The sequence below is a fragment of the Pleurodeles waltl genome, chromosome 10, assembly GCF_031143425.1.
Source record: "Pleurodeles waltl isolate 20211129_DDA chromosome 10, aPleWal1.hap1.20221129, whole genome shotgun sequence".
NCBI lineage: Eukaryota > Metazoa > Chordata > Amphibia > Caudata > Salamandridae > Pleurodeles > Pleurodeles waltl.
The window spans coordinates 360,057,574-360,068,669 of NC_090449.1; positions in this window are offsets into that span (position 1 = coordinate 360,057,574).

The following is an 11,096-nucleotide window of genomic DNA, read 5'->3' on the forward strand; positions in this document are numbered from 1 at the left end:
TGGAAGCGACGATGGCTCATGTGTCTTGGGAAAGGGCCCCTGCCTTCACTTCGGAGGAGTTGGAGAAACTAGTGGATGGGGTCCTCCCCCAGTACACGCAACTGTACGGTCCTCCAGACAAACAGGTGAGTACACTGTGAGCATGCTGCATGGGCAATGCCTGTTTTGAGTGTGGATGGAAGATACATGGAGGGCTGAGGCCTGCATGTGCGATTGGGGAGTGGATGTGCATCAGGGCAAGGGTGGAAACTGGGGGGCAATGAGTATGATGGTCCAGACGGGTAAGTAATTTCCTTTCCCCCTGTACCATTCCTCTAGGTCAGCGCCCACCAGAAGAAGGGTATTTGGCGTGCCATCACCAAGGACGTCCAGACCCTGGGGTCTACCACAGACGGAGCGCCGACTGCCGGAAAAGATGGGAAGACCTGCGCCGCTGGAGCAAGAAGATGGCGGAGGCCCAGCTGGGGATGGCCTCCCAACGTGGGAGGGGTGCCAGTCGCACCATGACCCCTCTGATGTTCCAGATCCTGGTGTGGCCTATCCGGGGTTAGATAGGCGCTTTAGGGCATCACAGCAGCCACAAGGGGGTGAGTACACTCTCAATCAGCTGACTCTGTGCGCATTACGAGGTGTCTGGGTGGGGGAGGTGGGCAGTGGGTTCCCCTAGGCCAGGGCGAACTTGGTAGGCAAGGTCCCTTGTGAGGCAGGCCATGTGGCACCAAAAACCCACCAGTGGTAAGAGCCATCTACACCTAGTCAGGCTCCTGTGACTTCCAGGTGTGCAACAATTGGTCTTAGGCCTCGTATCCCATGGTCCACTGAAATTTCTAGGAACTGTCAGTTCATGGTGTAGTGCAGAGGGCCGCTCCCTGTGTGTTGTGTCCGCCAATGGTAGTGGTGTTGCATGCACTGAACACGTCTTTCTTCTGTCTTCTCTCCCCCTTTTTGTGGTCTCCCTGTTCTTGTGTGCAATAGCATCACCAGGCGGAGGAGCATTGGCACCGGAGCAGGAGGGAGCTGCAACCCATTTGGCCCTGGAGGGCGAAACAACAGAGTCTGAAGCCACCAGTGGGATGGAGGGCAAGTGGAGCTCCGCGGTGGGGACAAGAGCAGACAGCAGTGACAGCGACTCCCCCTCTGATGGGAGCTCCCTTGCGGTGGTGGGCGACTCAGTGCCCACCGCATCAACAGGTACAGGTGCCACACACCCCTGCCAGCACCGCCCTCCCAGCAGCTCCTCAGCGTGTGTCCCGTGCCCGCTCACCCAGGAAGGTGGGCATCTCCTTTGCCCCAGGAGCCTCAGGCCCTGCCCCAGTCAGTCCTGCTGCCCTCAGTGAGGAGGCTATTGACCTCCTGAGATCCCTCACTGTTGGGTAATCTACCATTGTGAATGCCATCCAGGGAGTAGAGAGGCATTTGCAACAAACAAATGGATACCTGGAGGGCATTCATTCTGGGCAGGCAGCCCAACAGAGAGCATTTCAGGCTCTGGCCTCAGCACTGATGGAAGCCATTGCCCCTGTGTCCAGCCTCCCCCCTCCAACTTCCTCCACCCAGACCCAATCCCCTGTACCTCAGCCTATCCCAAGCACACCATCAGACCAGCATGCACACTCATCAACACACAAGAGTGGCTCAGGCAAACATAAGCTCCACATATCCCACAGGCAATCACACAAGCACCATCCCCATGCAGACACACCAACATCCACTGCCTCCACTGTGTCCCCCTCCTCCACATCCTCCTCCTCCCTCCCTGTCTCGTCACCACTCATACCTGCATGCACTACATCCTCAGCCACTGCCTCCATCACCAGCACGCCCATCACCACACACCACTCACATGCACTCACCACCCCCACTACCATTCACACATCCTCTCCCAGTGTGTCACTGAGCCCTCCTCCCAAAGTACACAAACGTAGGCACACACCCACCCAACAGCCATCCACCTCACAACAACCTCTGGCCCATGCACCTTCACACAAATTCAGCAGGCGTACACCTCCTACAACCACTGCCTCTTCCTCCACTCCCAAACCCACTCCATCTTCCCATCCCAGTGTGTCTAAAAAAAAATTCCCTACACCTCCCCCCTGTCCTTCCCCTAGGGCCAGGATGTCCAGGTCCCAGCCCAGCACCTCAGCCACCAAATCCTCCAGCACTGTGGTCTCAGCAAGTCCAGAAACATCATGGGTGGCAGCCATCAGGGCTGCAAGTGTGCCACCTAACGAGACCAAGGATCAGCCCTTTCCGCAACCTGCCAAGGTGAAAAAGGGGCCCACATGCCTTAGAGAAAAGCCGCACCAACCACCCAGCAAGGCCTCATCCAAGCCTAAAGGGGACAGTGCCAAGGGTCCAGCAGTGACATCCAAGGTGGGGAAGGGACACAAGGCTAAGGGGAAGTCAACACAGGGCACGGAGCCTCCGGCTGAGGGACTGGTGTCACCCCTTCTGGCAAACAGAACAGCAACCTGTACAGCGGGGGACACTGCCATCTGCACCGCCACCTGCACGTCTGCTGCCTCAGCAACAGTCCCCAGCATCATCCCCAGTGGGCAGCCATCCGAGGCTTCAGGAGACGTCCTGCTCTCTCCCTCCACAGGTACCACCACAGGCACCACCGGCATCATCTCCGCCACAGACACCGCCACAACCACCGCCACCAGCCCCGAGATGTGCACAGACAGTGCCACCACAGCCGACATGGACAACATTCCTAGTGGACAGCCTTCCGAGGCTGCAGAAGACGTTCTGGACCCTGCAAAGCGAACATTACGCACCACACCCAGCAATGTTAGTACCAGCAGGTGGCAGGCAAAATCGCAGCAGGGTGGAGTGTGTCTCTGACTCCATGGAGTAGCATGCTACCTGTTCCCAGGCAATCTCGTGGCACACACACCCAGGTGAGGGAATGGGACCTGCCACACTGCATGTGCAGCACTCTGGGCACCAAGCCCCCTCCAGAACCAGTGGAGAAAAGCATCAACTAACACAGTCCTTGGCAGCATGAAGCACTCTGGGCACAAAGCCCCCTCCAGAACCAGTGGAGAAAAGCATCCACTAACACAGTCCTTGGCAGGATGAAGCACTCTGGGCACAAAGCCCCCTCCAGAACCAGTGGAGAAAAGCAACCACTAACACAGTCCTTGGCAGGTTGAAACACTCTGGGCACAAAGCACCCTCCAGAACCAGTGGAACATGTCACCAACTTGAGAGACTGTGGCTTTGCACTCCCCAGGACCGATCAGTGGGCAGACCACCCACTTGGGAGACTTGAGAGACTGTGGCTTTGCACTCCCCAAGACCAATAAGTGGGCATGGAGCACCCTCGTGGAGCAGTGGCGTCGTCCCTTCAACCGGCTGAGGTGACCCCCTCCCCTTCCCCCTGAGGTGCCTGTTTACTTTCAAGCTAATGCCCCAGCGGTGTTCTCTCCATTTCGAGTCAGGTATCATGTGTGGGCTTCGCCCATGCATTTTGGGACCACTGGTCCATGGACAATGATTCGAACACTATCCGGAATTGTATTGTTGCTGTACATATTTGTTTATAATGATCTGTTACAGAGCTGTTACCATATCTGAATTTTCGATGATTACACTCATTACAATCATTTCATTTTGTCCTTGCGTTCTTCCAGGGGGTGACGGGGTGTAAATTTAATGTTGATGTATGTATTTGTGTGTATGTTGTTGTGGGTGAGGGTGGGGTTGTTGTGTGTTGCGTGTGTGTGTCACTCTCTCTTTCCTCCCCCCCTCCCCGGTGTGCAAGGTGCAGTACTCACCGTGGTCGTCGCCGCCGTCTTTGCTGCTCCTGGTAGAAGAGGAGGTAAACCAACATTGGTAGCACCTGAAGTTCGGGCTCCATGGCGTCCTGGATCCTCGTTGGGTGTCGAGTGGTGAGTGGTTTCCGTTCCAAAGACTGTTTCCGCCGTGCTTTTGATGGCGTTGGGACCGCCCCGGAAAAGGTGGCAGATAGGTCTGTTGTAATACAGTGGGCGGTACATTGTGTTCCGCCTGTCTGTTGGTGGTTACCGTCGCGGTGTTTGTTTCTACCACCGTGGCGGTCGGAGTGTTAAAGTGGCTGTCTGTGTTGGCGGTTTCCGTCATGGTCGTAATTCCATTTTTTTACTGCCGGCCTGTTGACGGTATTACCGCCGCTTTAACACCGACCGCCAGTATTGTAATGAGGGCCTTAGTCTTCTTTGCTAGCTTGATGACAACCTCTGATTCTTGCCTCAGCTTTAACACACTCTTACTAATTTGCAGCAAACAGTTACGTTTATTGGACAATCTAACTCCTAAGTAGACAAAATCTTGTAGTTAAGCGAGAAGTACTTTCTTTTCAGATCTTTGCAAGGTCTACATTTCATGAACTTAGGGCCTCATTTACAAAGCCTTTGTGCCACTGTTGCATCATTTTTTTTATGCAACAATGGTGCAAGAAGTGCTCTCCACTGCTCCACATTTACAAACTGATGCATTGGCCCCACTGCATCAGTTTGTAAAGCTTGTGTCCCATTAAACCTGCACCAGGTATAATGTATGCATGGTAGGCGTAGAACTGATGAAGTGAAATTTACAACAATTCACTGCGTTATTCTGGCACTTCTCTACGTCAGAATTTTACTGCCTACTCAGAGCAGGCATAAGACTGACGCAGGATTTTTCTCAAGGGGGACCTTCTGCCACTGCTGGAGTAGCGTCATTTTTTTTTTTTTAACGCTAGTCCAGCAGTGCATGAGTTTAGCACCACAGATGCATCAGAATTTCTGACGCATCTGTGAAAACTTGCGCCATGGAGCTCCATGTTGTAAATACAGTGCATCCATGGCGTCATTAGACAGTCGTAGGGCAGCGCAAGGAATCTGACACATCAGATGCAATGCGTCAGAATCTTGTAAATGAGGCCCTTACTCTTACTGATATTTAGGTGAAGCCCCCTTATGGTACAGAAAGTTAAAGAATGGTCAACTATAGCCTGTAGCCCTACAGGGGTTACAGCGATAAGGAGCATGTCATCTGCAAACAAGACCGGGGGAATTTTAGGAGCACCCGATTTTAAGCTGTCATTATCAGTGAAGTCTAAAAATTGGACTAAGTCATTTAAGTATAATGGAAAGAGAGTCGGGCTAGAACCGAGCCCTGACGGAATCCCTTCTCAATCCTAAAAATGTCAGAGAGCTCACCCCTGTTGCCAAATCTGACACAAACATAATTAGTTTCATAGAGTCTTATTAGAACTGATATGGTGTTGTCCCCATGTAACCTAAAACACCCCATAGTTTGTGGTGAGTAACCAAATAAAAAGCTGATTTTAGGTCAGCAAAGACAACATAGAAATGGCCCTTCTCCAACACAGCAGTTTTCTAATTGCACAACAAACAAAATATTTGGTCAATTCTGCTAGTCTTTTGGTGAAAGCCTTCTTGGAGCTCTGCCAAATGATGATTTTCTGAGGCCAACTCAGACAATTTCTCCAATAGGTGGTGACACAACATTTTCTACTGTTCATCACTCAGACTGATGGGCCTGTGGTTTTAAGGACCATCCCTACAGCCCTCCTTGAGTATAGGGACAATTTCAGCACTCTGCTAAGATTTTGGCATAGGCCCAACTTGTAGGAAGGACTGACAAAGCAAATTGAGGTATGGGCCCAATTGAGTGTCTCAGAAGCATACCCGGGGATGCAACCAGGAACAGGGGCCTTTCCTGGAACTATGGACTTCAATGTGCCAAAGAGATTCTTCGAGGGATATTTCAAGAGGTGGTGTTTGTTTGTTAAATTTTATGGACCTCTCTTTTGTTACTTCACCTCAGAGCATTTCCTGATCTAAATATAAACTCTGAAAGTGCTCACCCCACATCAGGGGTTGCAGTTGGTAGTTGACCTGCGGGTCAGCATGATGACTTCCATGGGCAATAATACCCCAAAAGGTCATATTGTCCCCTGCTCTAACTCCTTTCACCAGATCACTCCAAACCTCATTTTCCCAATTTAATTTAGCTTTGGTCAGCTCTGTTTGTACTTTCTCCTGGCAATGGGGATTTGTTCACAGTTTCTGGCTTTGATCACCTAATTAAATTTACATTGGCAAGCCTACACTGGCTGTTTAACCCTGGGAATTGTGATATTTTTTTCTTTGAGTTTCTGCATTCCCTTGTTACCTATTCATGTAATTTATTGAGCAGATCATCATGGTGTTTAAGTAGAAAAGCTGGTTCTGCTCCAAGGGACCCAGTTTTACTAATGACTTCTATTGTGTTGGCTACAATATTGTAAATTTGCACCATTAAGTTGAGTTGATAAGATACATACACCCAATTTAAAGTCTTTCTGTTACTGTAAGGTTTAGATCACCTGGGAGCCTAGATTTAACACTCATAGGATTTTGAGCCACACGCTCTTTTAGTGTTAGTTTTAATTGCTTTGTGGTCGCTATCATGTGAGTCCACTGTGCATGGCCACAATTGGAGAGCTAGCAATATATAATCAATAAGACTTCATTGGTCGAGCCTCTTAAAAGTACGTGCACCTGCTTGGTCTGACAAGGATCTGCCATTGCAGGCTCTTAAACTCAAATTCATAATCAGACCCAAAAGTTAGTTAGATACAACGATCTGCCTTTTAACAGGTGTAACATCTAACATAGGGACACCCACGGTTGTATCTTCCTCCTTCATTAGGTCTGATTCAGATTTGTCAAATGGCTCGAAAGTTACATTGAAATCACCAACAACTATCACTGGCTTTCCTGGTGGTAAATGGTCAATGAAGTATTCAAGAGTAGCAAAAGTATTAGATACATTATTCTGCTAATTTATTCTTTTGTAAACATTGAAGCTATAAAATGTTTGTAACCATTTGAGAGTAAAAGACCAAGAATGTCAGCAGAATTTAACAAAAGTCTCCTGATTCTAGAGTTTAGTGTATTCTTTACCCATATGACTATACCACCGGCAGGGAGGTCTCTAGCTTGTGAAGTTGGTACACAGCAAAAGTTCTCATAACCCAATCTGTAAACTGGCTTCATTCTCCAAGATTCTTAGGCTAAACATGTGTCAAAGGAATCTATGAAGGACCCTCAGGATGGGACTTGAATTTTAGATTTCAGGTCGACAATGTTCCAGGAAGGGATGCACTAATCATCATTTGTGGAAGAAGGTGAGGTTGATTGATTGTAGTCAGTTGAAGAAAGCCATTCCTCTCTTGGCAGTTCCTGGTAAGAATCCTTTAGTGGAGTACAGATGGCTTCTTGGATAACAGAATAGACACAGACTCTAGTCGAGGGGGGTTTGTTCTTTAAACTGATGGTCCTTGGTGCTGGATAAGGGAATCAAACCTCCATTGCAATTACATGATCTGCTAGACCTGGAGTTACCAGCCAAATTTAAATGTAGTTAAATTTCGCTCCAGATATTGAACAACGCCTAGACCATACTATATCTAGATGTATAATTGATGAACATTTGTGAATAAAACAAAGACAGTGAATCAATTTGATAATCAGGTATTTTTTTATCTTCTCTTGTGCCTTGCTACAGCCTGGGTACATTATGTATATATTTTTCACTCCCACCTCATTTCTATGTTCCCAAGAAGTTGTTGGAGAGGCTCTATTAAGTGAAGTTTGAGGGTTGTTACATTACTTGGAGCATGGCTCTTTGATGACTGCATGCCGAGTCATCCTATTGAACAATCCTGCTTCGATGTACACATTCCCATGGCTCCCTAGCACGGGTCTTCTGGATGAAGAAAAGGTGGAGGGAATTCTATTGTATACCATTCTATCCTTGGGGAAGTCTCTCGTCCTCTGGTGACTAGCCAATGTTGCGATTGACCTTTGGAGTCCTGAGCTATTATGGACATTAGATGATGACAGGCATTCGTCGATCAAAGAAGTTAGAACCTGCAGCTTCACAGAAGGCTCCGATTGAAGATGGACAACCGCCGACTGCTGGAGTAAGAGGATGATTGTAAAATATTTGTCCGTTAGGAATTTGATTTGAGACCTTGGCTTCTTGAGTTCTGCCTCGAGGTTGCTTCCAAACTGGGACAAGTCCAAATTCATAGAGGCTTCTTGGATTATATTATTATTGGTGGTGGGTGGGCTACTTGAAAGATTAGACTTTCAAGGAACAGCAAGCTTCCATTCTTCCAGAACAGAGTAGTTATTATTACAGGGTACTGTAACAGAAGTGCCAACACAATACAGTGCTACATATTGCACTGTGTCCACAACTGCATCAGAAAGTCTGATGCAGTTGTGGTGCTGAACCTTTTGCTAAAATGTTTGACACTAGTCTAGCACCACTAAGGGGTTCCTATTAAAAACAGCACAGCGTCACTGTAATGCCTGCCCAGAGCAATCTCTAAAAAACTGATGGTGTGAATGGTGCAGTGAAATCTTGTAGATTTCACTGCTTCATTCCTGCTGGGCTTTTTGCAGGGGAATGCCTACCTTGCATACATTGTACCTGGTGCAGGTATAATGTGGAACAAGGCTTTACAAACTGGTGTAATGTTGCCATTGCGCCAGATTATAAATGCAGTGCTGATGAGGACTGTTTGCACCACCGTGGCATTAAAAAAATGATGCTACGGCGACAAAAGGGGTTTGTAAAGGAGCCCCATAGTTTTTAGTGGAAAACGTATTTAGTCATTTTTCTTCATTTTGGCATTTCGTCAACTGCCTTTCCTAATGTTTGAAAATCGTTAAAATGGTGGTACACCTTCTCAGACATCTCAGCAGTTTTCAACACCATTAGGAGAGCCATCTACTGAAAAAGGAGCAAATAAAATTCATAACTGAAGAAAAAGAATATGTTTGCTACCAGATTAACATTGGGCACTGTTCAAGAGCTAGTAAAGTCAGTAGTAGTGGCCAAATCTAAGCCACACCCATCCCCTCGATAGTGTATGATACATCCCACCTGGTTAGTGACCTTACTAGTGCCAAAAATGTACTTTAGCATTAACTGACTAAAAGGATTCCCCCCAATCATCGGAATCTCCGAAAATTCTTTAAATTGTCTGCCAAAATCAAATAGTCTGCAAAGCCAACAAATATAAGAAATATTGGCAAATGTTCAAACACACTTCTATATCATCATGCAAGATGTGGTTTAAAATGCCTCGAAGAAAAAATGTGAAATGCATCCTACTAATTGGCACCACGTGCCCAGGACAGTTCCTCGTAAACCCTGGCCTTTCGTCGTATTATGCAGCAAAGCCATTCCATATACCAGACAACTAACTGCTTAGTCTCCAGTGTCAAATCAAATTGACATTATTAAAAACATTCAATAAGCAATATGAACATGATGACTTTATGGTATCCTCCACCACACAGCCAATCGAAAATTCATCCACTATTATCAACATATATGATGAGTTTTGTTTTGTTTCACTGCCAAGGTGTTTGTACATCTCTGTTCTGGAGTTTTCTTCCCAAAAAATAGTTTGAAGTTGTTCAAGCAGACCTACCATTTTGCCAAATAAACTGTATGGGTATTAGTGCAGCTCCTCCTTTAATACATCAATGTAGCCAGAATATATATAACGAAAAATGAAGATATATTTTCTTTTTTTTTATTGAACGTGCTCAATCATTTAGTTGCACTTCTCATGTGGGCAACATAACTGCGTGAACGCTAGCCAGGTACATGTGCTGAATTCCTTTAGAATGGTATTTGATTCACTAGGAAATATAGCGACCACAAACAAATATGAAACATAAGTGCAGAACACTACATTTTGACAAAATCGTTGATTAGAATGCATTGATCAGATAACGAATAATACCAGACTCAGAACTATATTAAAAGTAGAAAATCTATATTTTCCCTTTAAACTGTACCTTGTAAGGAATCAAGTGATGCAAGCCAGATCGCCCTTTCCCTGCTTGCAGGCTTGGACAAAGCACTGAATATGACACTTGTCAGATTTTTAGAATTTTTTATCCAAAATGTGGTAATTCATTACAGCCACCCTTGCACAGGAACATGTCCCACAGTTAAACCCACATCAGTGTTTCCCAGGGTCTCCTGGCAATTGGTGTAGCAGACATGTATGGAGTTATTATGCGGTGTTCAAACGTGATGATCTAGGAGAAGTGATTTGTGGAAATTTTGGAAAGCAGCCGAAAGGTAAATGTCAGAAAAGGGTGCTTTTCTTTTGAAGATGGCTATCACACCATGCTAGATGTAAGAATACCACAATCATACATTTTCGACATCCACACGTCCTAAGGTTTCTATTACTGGGTGCCACAACACTTTCACCCTGATTGACTGCCCTTCACTCTCACTTGCAGGCACATACCCTGCAAAGGCTTGGTCCACATCTGCATTCCCAGGGTCTCTTGAGGAAAGGGTTTCTAGATACTTCTGGGGAATAGGTGTGGTGGTTTTCTATGGATACAACATGTTCAAAGGTAAACATTTTGATGCAGTGCATGTGGAGAAATTTCTAAAGCAAGTGAAAGTGATATGTCAGTTTAAGGTACTACGTTTTGGTCACACATATCACACTGCCCTTTTAAGAAACCTACCACAATATGTTTTCAAAATCAATACACATTAAGATTTTGATCATTGGATTCTACACCTACCTTATCCTGATTGGCTGTTCATGAGAATGCAATAAACATGGGGATTATCTGATGTTTTGTATTTTTCCCCCAAAATGGGAGTTTAGGTCAGTCTTCACCCAGATGGAACAGATCCTTGCTAAGGGTTGACCTGCATCTCAATTTTTCAAGGTCCACTGAGTATGAGGGTTTCAGAATGTGTGGGTTTCTTATGGGTTTGAACATGGATGCACACACTAGACAGCATGGTGTGTATTTGATGGGGGAAGAGTCCATGGAGAATGTATGCAGTAGTTGAACCTGAAGTCAGCCACCGCCTAATGAAACCTACCAACCTTGTAAACATTTCACAAAACTAGTTTCCCCGAGGAATGCAGGATAGTGAGGCTTGAATAACTCATATTAAATGTTATCAGTCAGTACCCTGGCCAATATCGACATATGGGTGAAAAAATAAAATTTCTTACCTTTTCTGTTCAAGAAACACTAACAACTTCCACAAAA